This window comes from Anabrus simplex, chromosome 10 (assembly GCF_040414725.1).
Source record: "Anabrus simplex isolate iqAnaSimp1 chromosome 10, ASM4041472v1, whole genome shotgun sequence".
NCBI lineage: Eukaryota > Metazoa > Arthropoda > Insecta > Orthoptera > Tettigoniidae > Anabrus > Anabrus simplex.
The window spans coordinates 62,106,717-62,121,456 of record NC_090274.1 but is presented as its reverse complement, the minus strand read 5'-3'; positions in this window follow the sequence as shown (position 1 = coordinate 62,121,456).

The following is a 14,740-nucleotide window of genomic DNA, read 5'->3' as shown; positions in this document are numbered from 1 at the left end:
TATATAGGTAATAATAATAATAATAACAATAATAATAACCAATCTATGTGTACGAGTCAAATATCTCCAACTCGTTCTCTTCGCGCCTAGTCGGTTCACTACCCCCTTCGCTTGTGATCCGGTCAACTTACCTCACCTTAAACATTCTTCTATAACACCGCACCGAAGACCTTTTCTCTTTCTTCCTGCACCAGTTATCGTCCATGGTTCACTTCTATTACTAGCGAATATTGTCCATGAGAACTAGACACTGCAGTGGCGTAGATACGACTTTTCCTTTGGGGAGGGATAATAATAATAATAATAATAACAATAATAATAAAAGCAAAGCAAAGTCATCTCCGTACAGGCCATGAAGGCCCTGGGAGTGGTGGAAGGTAAAGGCTTCCAGTATTTGTAACCTCGGCACTTGATGGGATAGAGTGGTTAGCTCTACGCCCGGCCGCCTTTGCTCCCAGGAATTAACCTGGTACTCATTTTTTGTGTAGGCTGAATGAACCTCAGGGCCATATGCAGCTCCGGAAGTGGAAACCTTATTTCTTAAATTTTACGACTTCTTGGCGGGGATTCGAACCCACGTCCTTCCGGGCGAACCGAGTACGCCTTTACCGCCTCGGCCAGGCAGCCCCTGGTAATAATAATAAAAACACATTTTAAATGCGCAGGGATACATTTAAATACACTTTACGGGGAGGGGGGTGAAAAATGAAAATTCACAGTCTGTTTTCAATTTCAACAGGGTCAGGCATGAAATGAAGCCCCATCTAGCGGCGAGGATAGGAATTGTGCCGGCTGCCGAAGACTGTCACACTGTTCTGGGGCAATGATTAATGAGCTAAAGGCCTTATTTTTTTGTGAAATGAAACTGTTGATTTCGGAGTTAAAACTGACACTATTTCGGTCGGTATTTCGTGAAATAAACTGCCGAACTGATTGATGTTTCTTGCGAAATTTTCCTTATATTAAGGCGTAAATCTATTTTTTTGGTATGGGTTTTTAAAGTGATCTCGTATAAGGTATCCTTGTTACAAAATCTTAAAACAACCAAATACCGTATACCCGTATACAAAATGTTATAGAAATATAGAAATCACTGATACCCCAAAATAAAGTTTGGTGATCTGCCCTGTAATATGGATGTATACATAGCCTACATTTTTTACATGTTGAATTACGTTTCTCCGAAGTACAAACTAGCATGGTTTCAACATCAGCAGGCAGAGTTCTGGTTTCCTGTGCCCAAGTTGACAGATTCGATCCTAGCTCAGTCCGGTGCTCAAATACGTCAGCCCCGTGTCACTAGTTTTACTGGCACGTAAAAGAACTCCTGCGGGACAACATTCCGGCATCTCCGAAAATCGTAACAGTTGTTAGTGGGGCGTGAAAACAATAACTATAACAATAACAATAACTACTCAACCAGGCGATTTATTTACAATAGGACTACTAATACCGTCATATTTTAACAATAAAGACAGTATTATTTATCCTTCCTTTTATGTTCATCCACTTCCTCATGCCAGGATCATCCATTTTATCTAGAGGAATTTGCTTACATGTCTACTACAAATTGCTCTCTCTCTTTTTTGCAACTTCTTGGCGATGTGTGAAGTATCGCCGATTGTTATTTGCCGCTTAGAATTATGTTAATTTGCTTCATTCTTCTTCCTTGTGTGTCTTTCTGACACTCTGCAGTGCTTATTGCACGTGTCTTTTCGTTTCCATGTAATACAAACATTACATTTTTGCCAATATCAAATACATAGAACTGTTGTTTTCCTCGGCCCCAAAAAAACCTATTTTGACGATAGTTTTCGGCATTTCTATACTTAAATGCTGGACATTAACCGAAAAAGGTTCATAAATAGCGAACTCTCACTGCGCACTGGTGTACCTACGACCGGTCTTCTTGAGACCATAGCGCCATTTGCTGTGATCGATAACAGATATCGATTTTTATAGATTGGTTTCGAGATCGCGGAACTGAATACATGTTCTTCCGACACACAGTGCGCATCGCCTTGTATGCATTTGTGTAGAGATTATACAGCGCTATGAAGAAACTGAAAAGGAAACCACAATAGTCCAGTTGGAGAGCTTTCCCGCTACTTCTTCGCATTTTTCGCACCAAGTTGGGCATATTTCGTGATTATTTACCCAATTCGCGTAATAAATCAAATTTCTCGATATTTCGCGAGTTCATTTTTCTAAAATACAGTACTTTAAGTACCTAGAAGGTCATATATTGGCAAGAACGAAGATATAAAAAATTTGTCCGTATCACTCTTACAAAAAATGACGGCCCCTATTGACGGACAGATGACACGAAATGATATTGAAGAGTGTTGTTGGAATGAAATATTCAGGGAAAACTGGAGTATCCGGAGAAAATCATATCTCGCCTCCGCTTTGTTCAGCGCAAATCTCACTTGGAAGTGACCGGGATTTGAACCACGGAACCCAGCGGTGAGAGGCCGACGCACTGTCACCTGAGCCAGGGAGGTTCTTACCGGCGCTGATATGAATAGTAATAATAATAATACAAATAATAAAACACATTTTAAACTGATGTTTTTGTAAACGGGCTTTTATTATCTTATTATATTTTAATATCTATTTCTAATAAGGAATACAAGCACCTCATGGGGGGCGGGGAGAATATGTCCTTATTATCCCCCTCCTTGCCTACGCCACTGAGACACTGTATGTCACGTTCAAAGTTGTGCTCGAAGTAGGATTGATTCCTCGTAAAAACTAGTATTCGCAGTCGCAATTCTTGGGGATGGGGGGACAATTCGTGTTAAGAAATGAAGTCGCGAGGACAAGCTATCTTTTACATAAGTTGTGTTAAAAAATGGCTTTGAGGTCTGCAGTAATTTCTTCACCTAAAATGAACAATATCCACAAGGTTGTACTTAACACGAAACAACTATCGCGGGTCTTCGTTTAGAAAATCAGTTCGTTTAGAAAACCTCTGGGAAGATCACAGCTCATGAACTACATACTAGAGCACTGCAATGTAGGTTTTTCACTCGCTCATATTCGTTCGAATGTCCTGGACTCGAGCGTGTTTCCTCCGAGCGGAGAGCGCTTGAAACTAGCCTATATTAAGGTTCTTCTTCTTCTTGTTATATTGGTTTACGTCGCACCGACACAGATATGTCTTACGGCGACGATGGGACAGGAAAGGCCTAGGAATTGGAAGGAAGCGGCCGTGGCCTTAATTAAGGTACAGCCCCGGCATTTGCCTGGTGTGAAAATGGGAAACCACGAAAAACCATCTTCAGGGCTGCCGACAGTGGGACTCCAACCCACTATCTCCCGATTACTGGATACTGGCCGCACTTAAGCGACTGCAGCTATCGAGCTCGGTATATTAAGGTTCAAGATGACGAGCGAACTATGCTCGCGATAAGGACAATCGCAGGAAACAACAGGCAATCATTTGAATTATTATTAGAAAGCGACAAAACAATTATATAACATTAACGTTTGTTCTGATTTGTCTTTTTATTACTTATATTTAACGTAATACTCGGTGCCATCTTGGTTTTACAAATACTGAATCAATTAAAATTAAATACCGTAGACCATTTTTATCTTGAAAACATTAAATATACAGTAATTATCATTTTAAACAATACTTTCTATAAAATATAAATAATATATGAATTAGAACTCCGAAAAACGAAATAAAGTACGGTAGTTAATTGTGTTCCTCATGTTTATTTAATTCAGTTAATTACGTTTTGTTTGCCGTTGCAGTTTTTTAAATATATATAATACGTATCTGTATTCTTTATTCTTGTAAAGTAGACTGAACGGAAATTAAATTATGTCTAGGGATTAAAAAAATAAAATGATATAGAATAAATGCATTTTTTTAATAATTTGCTTTACGTCGCAGCGACACAAATAGGTCTTATGGCGACGATGGGATTGAAAGAGCAAGGCATGGGAAGAAAGCAACCGTGGCCTTACTGAAGGTACAACCCCAGCATTTCCCTGGTGTGAAAATGAGAAACCACGGAAAGCCATCTTCAGGGCTGCCGACAGTGGGGCTCGAATTTACCATCTCCCGGATGCAAGCCCACAGTTGCGCGCTCCCAACCAACTGCAAAATTAATCTCTGTCTTTGTTTACTAAGCAACTACGAGTGCGCCTTGCTCGTCACGAGCATCACTCGCTCCTAGTTCACTGTCGGGCGATAAAGCCTCACAAACTTACTCCATCTAGCGGTGTACAGACGTGCACATTAATGGTGTCCCGACATAAACAATCAACACTGCCCCTCTCCAGTACTGAAAAGAAGGGGTGAGAGTGAAGGGGTAGTGTCGAAGGCACAATGACTCACCTTCTCGCTTAACGCATTGCTGCATGGACTGCATGCAGACAGCCCGCTACAAGACATCGTTGTGATCGAAATGGGCACAGTGCCGGATGTATTGAAGTACAGCATTAGGTTACCCACTCGTCCGGCCCCGCGGTGTACGGGGCAACGCGTCCGGCCGCCGCGGGTTCGATTCCCGGCCGGGCCAGGGGGTTTTAATTGTAAATGATTATATCCCTGGCCTGGGGACTGCGTGTTTGTGTCGTTCTTAACGTTTCTCACATTCAACACTTCCGCAATTCCAATTACATCCAGGTTCATATATTGTGCAAGTAGGGGCAAAAGAACTCTATAGGTCGACGCCCCGAACAAATAGCATTTTAACATAAAACAATTAAAAAGTAAGCTACTCTGATACTTACAGTATTAAGAGGTAAAGGAGGTTTTTAACCGAAAAGTATTTTATACTAGTTAGGAATATTTTGTAGCTGCGTTATATCGGATCTACCAATCCTTCTTCACCTCGTTCTTGCCATATTTCTATCCATCTCCAAACTGTCCTAAGACTGCATGGTATTGCTTGTGCTATTGCTTGGGGGACCATGTGAGCCTCTCACATGCCAATAATACGTCCTCGATTCACCTATTATGGGATAGGAGCCATCTTATTACAATGTTACAGTATAACGCCGGCATACACACACACTGTGTATTCAGCACCACGTGTTCACTCCCTTCCCCTCCTTTTCAGTACTGGAGTGGCCTTGAACACTATCCCTTTACTCTCTCCCCTCCTTTTCAGTACTGGAGTGGGGCAGTGCTGATTGTTTATGTCGGGACACCATTAATGTGCGTGCGTGTACTGTCCAACAAACTGATCCCTTGCTCACGCTCGAGCGAAACGCGACAATGCAAGGCTCTTCTACATACCAGGACAAGCATCTTAAATCCCTTCATTACTACGGTAAAAAGCAAACACATTTACTATAGGCGGTGGTGGTAATAATCGTATGGCCTCAGCTACCGTATGCAGACATTCTAATTTGACGCAATCTGCTCATCAGTTTCGACGTTCTGTTTTACTCTAGGCCTACTAGATGGCAGAATATACCGAAACTCTCTTGCGCGTCTACAGCTGAGATTTCATTAATTTTGTCGAGTAAACACAAAAGATGTCACCAGAGATCTTTTATACGCCGACATCGTACGACATGGAGTGTCGAATGGACTTTTTTTCCGCTCTTCGAAAATCCGACAACCTCTGCCGGGTTTGAACCCGCTATGATGGGGTCTGGAGGCCGACATTATACCACTGATCCACAGAGGCAGTTGGTGGTTGTGGTGATTACTGTCGACTCTACTTTCTGACGAGGAAAAAATACCAGTATGTCACAGAGTATCCTATATCACATTACTCGTCGTCGTCATCACCGTCTCCAGTCGCCCGGGTGCAGTACAAGAGCGATCTCCATCTTTGTCTATCTAGGTACATTTCTTCCTTCTCAACTTGGTTTCATTCCACTCCTCTTCCATCCAGGTCCTGCTTTACTTCACTGATCCACCGTTTCCTTTGTCTGCCTCTAGGTCTTTTGCCTTCCAGTTCCCTTTCTAGCCAATTTCTTGCTGTTCTCATTTGATCCATCCTTTTTACACGGCCATACCATTTGAACCTTGATGTTCTTACATTTTCGCTTAGCGACTTCTTTACTTGTGTATTATAATGGATCTCTTCATTCTAAATCTTATCTCTTCTTGTTTTCTGTAGCATTGACCTCAGGGACTTCATTTCTGCAGCTTGAAGTTTGCTACTATCTCTACTGTTGATCGTGCAGGTTTCAAGAGCATATGTAGTTATTGGCACGATATATACCTAATTAAGGGTTCTCTTTGTACTTAAAGGTATTTGGCTATCCGAGAGAAGAGACCTAACTTGGTGATAAAATTGTGCTCCTGTTTGGACTCTGTTAGTAATTTCAGCAGAGGATTTTACGTCACTAGTTACAGTACGACCAAGATATTGAAAATGGTTAACGTTTTCTAGTTTCTCGCCATCCATTTGGATTTTAACGTGTAACTTAGAGCTTGACTGCTGACTGGCATCACTACTGTTTTTGTGTGGCTGATTTTTAGGCCAAACTGCTTAAGCTACTGATGCCAAGTGTTTAATTTCTGTTGAACGTCTTCTCCTGTTCCTCCCCAAATCACCACATCGCCTGCAGAGATTAATGCATTGAAGTCCTCATTAGATTTATTCTGCACTCTCTTCATTTCTTCCTCCATCACCATCGTGACAAAGTGCTGCCCTGTTGCACTCCTTTATTTGTAGTGAACCAGTTAGAATAACCATCTCCTATCTCGATACAGCTCTGGAACCAAACCAAACCAAACCCCATGGCAATACAGCCCTTGAAGGGCCTTGGGTCGCTGCTCAGCCGGAAGGTCTGCAGATTACGAGGTGTCGTGTGGTCAGCACGACGAATCCTCTCGGCCATTATTCTTGGCTTTCTAGATCGGGGCCGCTATCTCACCGTCAGATAGCTCCTCAATTCTAATCACGTAGGCTGAGTGGACTGACCTCGAATCTGCCCTCAGGTCCAGGGTAAAAATCTCTGACCTGGCCGGGAATCGAACCCGGGGCCTCCGGGTAAGAGGCGGGCACGCTACCCCTACACCACGGGGCCGGCTACAGCTCTGGAAGCAAATATAAATCAGTCAATTACACAATAGAATACCTCTTCTTTAACGGGTATTTGTTATTAGTCTAATACCGAACAAACCGGCTGTCGTCTCCCATTATACCGTATGCTCACTCGCAGAAAGTCGACGCTCTGCAGGCTCTCAGTGTTCGGTAGCACATATACTGTATTTGCGAACAAATCTATGATGTTTGATGTCGAAAGATTTTACCACATTTTGAACACCTGGTAGGTGAGATGAGATATACTGGCACGTTCCTTCTTGTCTCTTGGCAAGCTGTCATACGCCTTTTCTGTACCCAAGAAGACAAAGATAATATATATTCCATTCTCCCTCATTACTGTTCAGTGTATTATCTTTTCATCGTCAGTGGTTTTGTTCATTCTTGAGCGTCGTAACCCCCATTGGTGCTTGTAACATATCTGATATACTTTCGTTATCTTGGACAGTCCTGAGCTTTCCTTGGAGAGTGGTGGTGGTGGCGATTATCATTTTAAGAGGAAGTACATAGTCAAACCACTTATCGTACTTTTTTCTTTTTTCCTATCTGGTCGCATTCCTTAGTAGTATAATAGACGGGTTCTGCGGCCTCCTCCTCCTCCGGCTCTCGGAAGAGGCCTCCTCCTCAGCCAGTGGCCTCTCACCTCCACCTCAGCCAGTGGCCTCCCAGTGGCCACCTCCACCTCCACCTCAGCCAGTGGCCTCCTCCACCTCAGCCAGAGGCCTCTTCCAGTGCTGCCAACTTAACCTAACTAGCGCGAGATAAACAAAGCCACGTGCTTTTTGACAGACAACAACGCACCGCTAACCTCAGTACTGCCATCTTGACGGGCCTAAACCTCAGTAGTGCCAACTTAACCTCACAAGCGCGAGGTAAACAAAGCCACGTGCTTTTTGACAGCCACGTGCTTTTTGACAGATTTGTAAACAAAGCCACGTGCTTTTTGACAGCTGTCATCGACAACAACGCATCGCAAACCTCAGTACTACCATCTTGACGGGCCTAAACCTCAGTAGTGCCAACTTAACCTAACTAGCATGAGGTAAACAAAGCCACGTGTTTTTTGACAGCCACGTGCTTTTTGACCGATTTGTAAACAAAGCCACGTGCTTTTTGACAGACAACAACGCATCGCAAACCTCAGTACTGCTATCTTGATGGACCTAAACCTTAGTGGTACCAACTTAACCTCACTAGCGCGAGGTAAACAAAGCCACGTGCTTTTTGACAGCCACGTGCTTTTTGACAGCTGTCATCCGCCATCTTTAAACTACAGAGCGCTGTGCTGCCCTCTTTCGTCACCTGTCATCGGCAGTGCTGCCATCTTGGCGGGCCTAAACCTTAGTGCTACCAACTTAACCTCACTAGCTCGAGATAAACAAATCCACGTGCTTTTTGACAGCCACGTGCTTTTTTGACAGCTGTCATCCGCCATCTTTAATCCATAGAGCACAGTGCTGCCCTCTTTAGCTACTTACCTTTGAAATGTGGTGGCGGATAATTTGAAAAATGCTTTTTGACAGCAGCCATCTTGCATCGCAAACCTCAGTGCTGCCCTCTTTAGCTAGATACCTGTGGTAGCAGACAATTCCACGTGACAGCAGCCATCTTTAATCAAGAGAGCACCGTGCTGCCCTCTATGTGGTGGCGGCAAATTGAAAAATTCCACGTGCTCTTGTTTGGAAACAAACTCACGTGCTTTTTTGACAGCTACCATCCACCATCTTTAATCAACAGAGCACAGTGCTGTACTCTTTAGCTAGATACCTTTGAAATGTGGTGGCGGCAATTTGAAAAATTCTATGTGCTCTTGTTGGGAAACAAAGCCACGTGCTTTTTTGACAGCTGTCATCCGCTATCTTTAATCAATAGAGCACCGTGCTGCTATCATGCGGGCAATTTCGTCACCTATCACTCGCCATCTTTAATCTACAGAACACCGTGCTGCCCTCTTTATGGCTACTACCTTAAGCATGTAGTAGCGGGCAATTTGAAAAGTTCTGTTAGCTATCATCCGCCATCTTTAATCAAGAGAGCACCGTGCTGCCATCTTTAGCTAGATACCTTTGAAATGTGGTGGCGGCAAATTGGAAAATTCCACATGCTCTTGTTTGGAAACAAACTCACGTGCTTTTTGACAGCTACCATCCGCCATCTTTAATCAACAGAGCATAGTGCTGCCCTCTTTAGTTTGAAATGTGGTGGCGGCAAATTCCACATGGTCTTGTTTGGTAAACATAGCCACGTGCAGCTATCATCCGCCATCTTTAATCCAGAGAGCACCGTGCTGCCCTCTTTATCGCAGTAGATGTAAATTCGTCACCCGTCATACGCAGTGCTGCTATCTTTAGCTAGATACCTTTGAAATGTGGTGGTGGATAATTTAAAAAGAAAAATTCTACAGCAGTCCTCCTTCGACGCTAATTGCATAAGATGGCGGCTATACATGACTCCTTAAGGGTGCTTACGCAAGACGGCTGCTATACAAAGGTTCTTATGAGACGCCCTTGGGATGCTTGCGCAAGATGGTGGTTATACAAGGCTCCTTATGAGACACCCTAGTGATGCTTGCGCAAGATGGCGGTTGCTCTTATGAGGCGGCTTAAGGGTCCTTGCACAAGATGGCTAGAGACGCCCTAAGGATGCTTGCGCAAGATGGCGGACACAAGATGGCGGCTATACACGTTTCCTTATGAGACGCCTTAAGGGCGTGGCGGTTGCTCTTATGAGGCGGCTTAAGGGTCCTTGCACAAGATGGCTAGAGACGCCCTAAGGATGCTTGCGCAAGATGGCGGACACAAGATGGCGGCTATACACATCTCCTTATGAGACGCCTTAAGGGTGCTTGCGCAAGATGGCTGCTGCTCTTAGCTTAGAGGCTAACGTGTCGTGCTAGTTCGATTCATTAAATTTAGGGCTTAAATGCAAAATGTTAAATATCTCGAAAGCAGTGCACCGTAGAGCAAAACGGACAAAATTTTTCTGCCTAATACCTAGGTTCGCAGTATGAGGAACAAGAAAATCATAGTCTAATGATGGGATCAACGGTTCGGTTCCTACTTAGGCCCTTTGGCATTTGCTCTGTTTTAGCTTGTATTGAAGCGAGTCTTCGTAACATGATCAGGTTTAGCTATGGTAGAGAGTATAACGTGCCGTGCAGGTTCGATTCATTAAATTTGGAGGCTTAAATGCAAAATGTTAAATATCTCGAAAACGATGCATCGTAGAGCAAAACGGACAAAATTTTTCCGCCTAATACGTAGGTTCGTAGTATCAGGAACAATAAAAAACATAGTCTAATGATGAGATCAACTGTTCGATTCCTACTTAAGCCCTTTGCCATTCGCAGCTATCTATTTCTACAAGATGGTGGCTGCTCTTATGAGAAACAAGATGCCTTGAGACGTCCTAGGGATGCTTACGCAAGTTGGCAGACACAAAATGGTGACTATACATAGCTCCTTATGAGACGGCCTAGGGGTGCTCGCACAAGATGGCGGCTACTCTTATGAAGAAAGCTAGCTTAGAGGCTACTGCGCAAGATAACAGCTGCTGTTATGCATGTGGTGGAGGGCAATTTGAAATTCTATGTGCTTAAACAACAGAGCACCCTGCTGCCCTCTTTAGCTGAAATGTGGTGGTGGATAATTTGAAAAATTCTTTTGACAGCTATCATCTTTAAACAATGGCGACTATACATAGGCTGTTAAGGCCTTATCATTCTCCTCCTCCTCCTCCTCCTCCTCCTCCCCTCCTCCTCCTCCTTCTCTACCTCCTCCTCCGCCTCTTATGTCAAGGCATAGCTTTATATCGAACAAGTTTAAACCTGCATCGCGAAGGCAAGCGTGTGCAGCGATAACATTATTGTGCATGTTTAGAATTTCGAAACATAAGAAGAGTAGAATCAAACGCTGTACTCGATACGACATGTGATCAGAACATTGATTGATGCGTTCAGAAAACAAAATAAGTGATCAAGACTAGAATCGAACGATGTACTCAATACATCATGTGTTTAGAATATGTCAGGGGATACGCTTGTTCTAAGAAGATCAGATTGAAACATAACAAGACTAGAATAGAACACTGTAATCGATGTTGTTAACTTCAACATGTGATCAGAACATTGATTGATGTGTTCAGAACACAAAATAAGTGATCATGACTAGAATCGAACACTGTACTCGGTACAACATGTGATCAGAACATTGATCGATGTGTTCAGAACACGAAATAAGTGATCAAGACTAGAATCGAACACTGTACTCAATACAACATGTGTTTAGAACATGTTAGGGGGTACCCTTGTTCTAAGAAGATCAGAATGAAACATAACAAGACTAGAATCGAACACTGTAATCGATGTTGTTAACCTCAACATATGATCAGAACATTTGTTTGATGTGTTCAGAGCAAAAGTACAATTTTGATGATTTGCGCAGCTAACTCGCTCGGTAAACGATGTGGCCAAAGTATAACTTCAAATTATTTACCTTCCATCATTCGTCTTGTGTGTAAAAATCAGTCGAACAAGCTATCGCATAAACATAGCTGAAAAAAAATCGTGATAGGGTATGGAACCCAGGGGTTACATCTTGTCAGAAGAGCAAAAAGGATGAAAGGACTCTTCCTCCGCCTTACCGCACATTCCTTGGCTAAAGGGCTAATGGGCTAAAGGGCTAATGGGCTAAAGGGCTAAAGGGCTAAAGGTGCAACAACCTCGTCGATCGCTATCAGCAAGAACGCTTGTACTTTGTAGAAAATTAATCTTTATTTGTAAATGGTTTCATGTTCAGAACAAGGAATGGAACCTAGGGGTTACGTCTTAACGTAATAAAATCCCCGAGGTGCGATGAGTTACGTTTTTCGAACTAGTGTTTGGAACACTGAACTTTTCAAGATGATAGCAGAGAGTTTAGCAATGTTCTGTTGTTGGATTTTAAATTCCGCGCTACAGCATGCATAAGGTGGCAGCCTTGAGGTTTACCGCCGTAAAGATGGCAAGAGTGAGGTTAACAATGTTCTGTTGTTGGATTTTAAATTCCGCGCTATAACATGCATAAGGTGGCAGCCTTGAGGTTTACCGCCGTAAAGATGGCAGCAGTGAGGTTAGCGACGCTCTATTGTCCTTCAAAGTGAGGTTAGGGTTCGTCAAGAAGACAGCTGTCAAAAAAGCACGTGGCTATGTTTACCAAACAAGAGCACGTGGCTGTGACGTCACGGTCACGTAATCAATCCTTAGCTCGACGTCGTTAAGAGCAGTATTAGGGTTAGCTATGCTTAAAAGTCTTGGGAACAGAGCAGCAGTATGAATTGCTGTTTCAAAGTGTGTACACATGACCTATCGATTTTACATGCATCGACCATCGAACTAAACTTCACCCGCTAGATCGTGCTGCTATCTTAGCATAACCTATACCCATTAAATTAAAGTACAATGAATAGCCATGTTTCAAAGCGTGTACACATCACCTATCGATTTTGCACACATCGACTCTTGTACTAAACTTCTTCCGCTAGATTGTGCTGCTATCTTAGCATAACCTATACGCGTGACCTTAAGGTACAAGGAATAGCCATGTTTCAAAGCGTGTACACATTACCTATCGACTTTGCATGCAACAAATATCGTACTAAACTTCTTCCGCTAGGTTGTGCTGCTATCTTAGCGTAACTTATACACATGAACTTAAAGTACAAAGAATAGCCATGTTTCAAAGCGGGTACACATTACTTATTGATTTTGCATGCATCAAATATCGTACTAAATTTCTTCCGCTAGATTGTGCTGCTAAGCGTGTACACATTACCTATCGACTTTGCATGCAACAAATATCGTACTAAACTTCTTCCGCTAGGTTGTGCTGCTATCTTAGCATAACTTATACACATGAACTTAAAGTACGAAGAATAGCCATGTTTCAAAGCGTGTACACATTACTTATTGATTTTGCATTCATCGAATCTTGTACTAAATTTCTTCCGCTAGATTGTGCTGCTATCTTAGCATAACCTATACCCATGAACTTAAAGTACAATGAATAGTCATGTTTCAAAGCGTGTACGCATCAACTATCGATTTTGCATGTATCGACTCTCGTGCAAAACTTCTTCAGATAGATTGTGCTGCTATCTTAGCATAACTAAGACGCATGAACTTAAAGTACAAAGAATAGCCTTGTTTCAAAGCGTGTACACATTACCTAATGATTTTGCAAGCATCGACTCTCGTACTAAACTTCTTCCACTAGATTATGCTAAAATCGTGTAAGTGTGCTGCTATCTTAGCATAACCTATCGATTTTACATGCATCGACTATCGCAAGCATAACTAAGACGCATGAACTTAAAGTACAAAGAATAGCCTTGTTTCAAAGCGTGTACAGATCACCCTGAACTTCTTCCGCCAGTTTGTGCTGCTATCTTAGCATAACCTATACGCATGACTTTAAAGTAAAAAGAATAGCCATGTTTCAAAGTGTGTACACATTACCTATCGACTTTACATGTATCGACTCTCGTACAAAATTTCTTCCGCTAGATCGTGCTGCTATCTTAGCATAACTCATACACATGAACTTAAAGTACAAAGAATAGCTATGTTTCAAAGTGTGTACACATCACCTATCGATTTTGCATGCATCGAATCTCGTACTAAACTTCTTCCGCTAGATTGTGCTGGTATCTTAGCATAACTTATACCCATGAACTTAAAGTACGAAGAATAGCCATGCTTCAAAGCGTGTACACGTCACCTATCGATTTTGCATATCTCGTACTAAACTTCTTGCGCTAGATTGTGCTGCTATCTTAGCATAACCTGTACGCATGAACTTAAAGTACAAAGAATAGCCTTGTTTCAAAGCGTTTACACATTACCTAATGATTTTGCACGAAACGACTATCATACTAAACTTTTTCCACTAGATTGTGCTAAAATCATGTAAGTGTGCTGCTATCTTAGCATAACCTATCGATTTTACATGCATCGACTATCGTACTAGACTTCTTCCGCTAGAGCATATAGCAATCGCTTTTGTGTATCCCAAACCCATGTGCACGAACTTAAAGCATAAAGATGAGCTATGTTCTAAAGCGTGTACACATCACCTATCGATAATGTATGCATCGACTGTCGTACTAAACTTCTCCTGCCAGAGCGTACGACTATCGCTTGTGTGTGCACGAACTTAAAGCATAAAGAATAGCAATGTATAAAAATCTTATAAAAAACAAAGCAGCAGCATTACGTATAGTCAAGTTTAAATGCGTACACACATCATGTATCCATGATGCACATAGTACTAAACTTATTCCATTAGAATGTACAAAGTTCGCATGTGTTTGTGCTGCTATGTTAGCATAGCCTATGTGAATGAACTTAAAGCATAAAGAATAGTTATGTGTAAAAAATCTTGTGAACATAGCAGAATGTTTACTACGTAGTTGTAGACATTAAACTTTGCATGCTGAGGCGGTATACTACGTGACCGTGACGTCACAGCCACGTGCTCTTGTTTGGTAAACATAGCCACGTGCTTTTTTGACAGCTGTCTTCTTGACGAACCCTAACCTCACTTTGAAGGACAATAGAGCGTCGCTAACCTCACTGCTGCCATCTTTACGGCGGTAAACCTCAAGGCTGCCACCTTATGCATGTTATAGCGCAGAATTTAAAATCCAACAACAGAACATTGTTAACCTCACTCTTG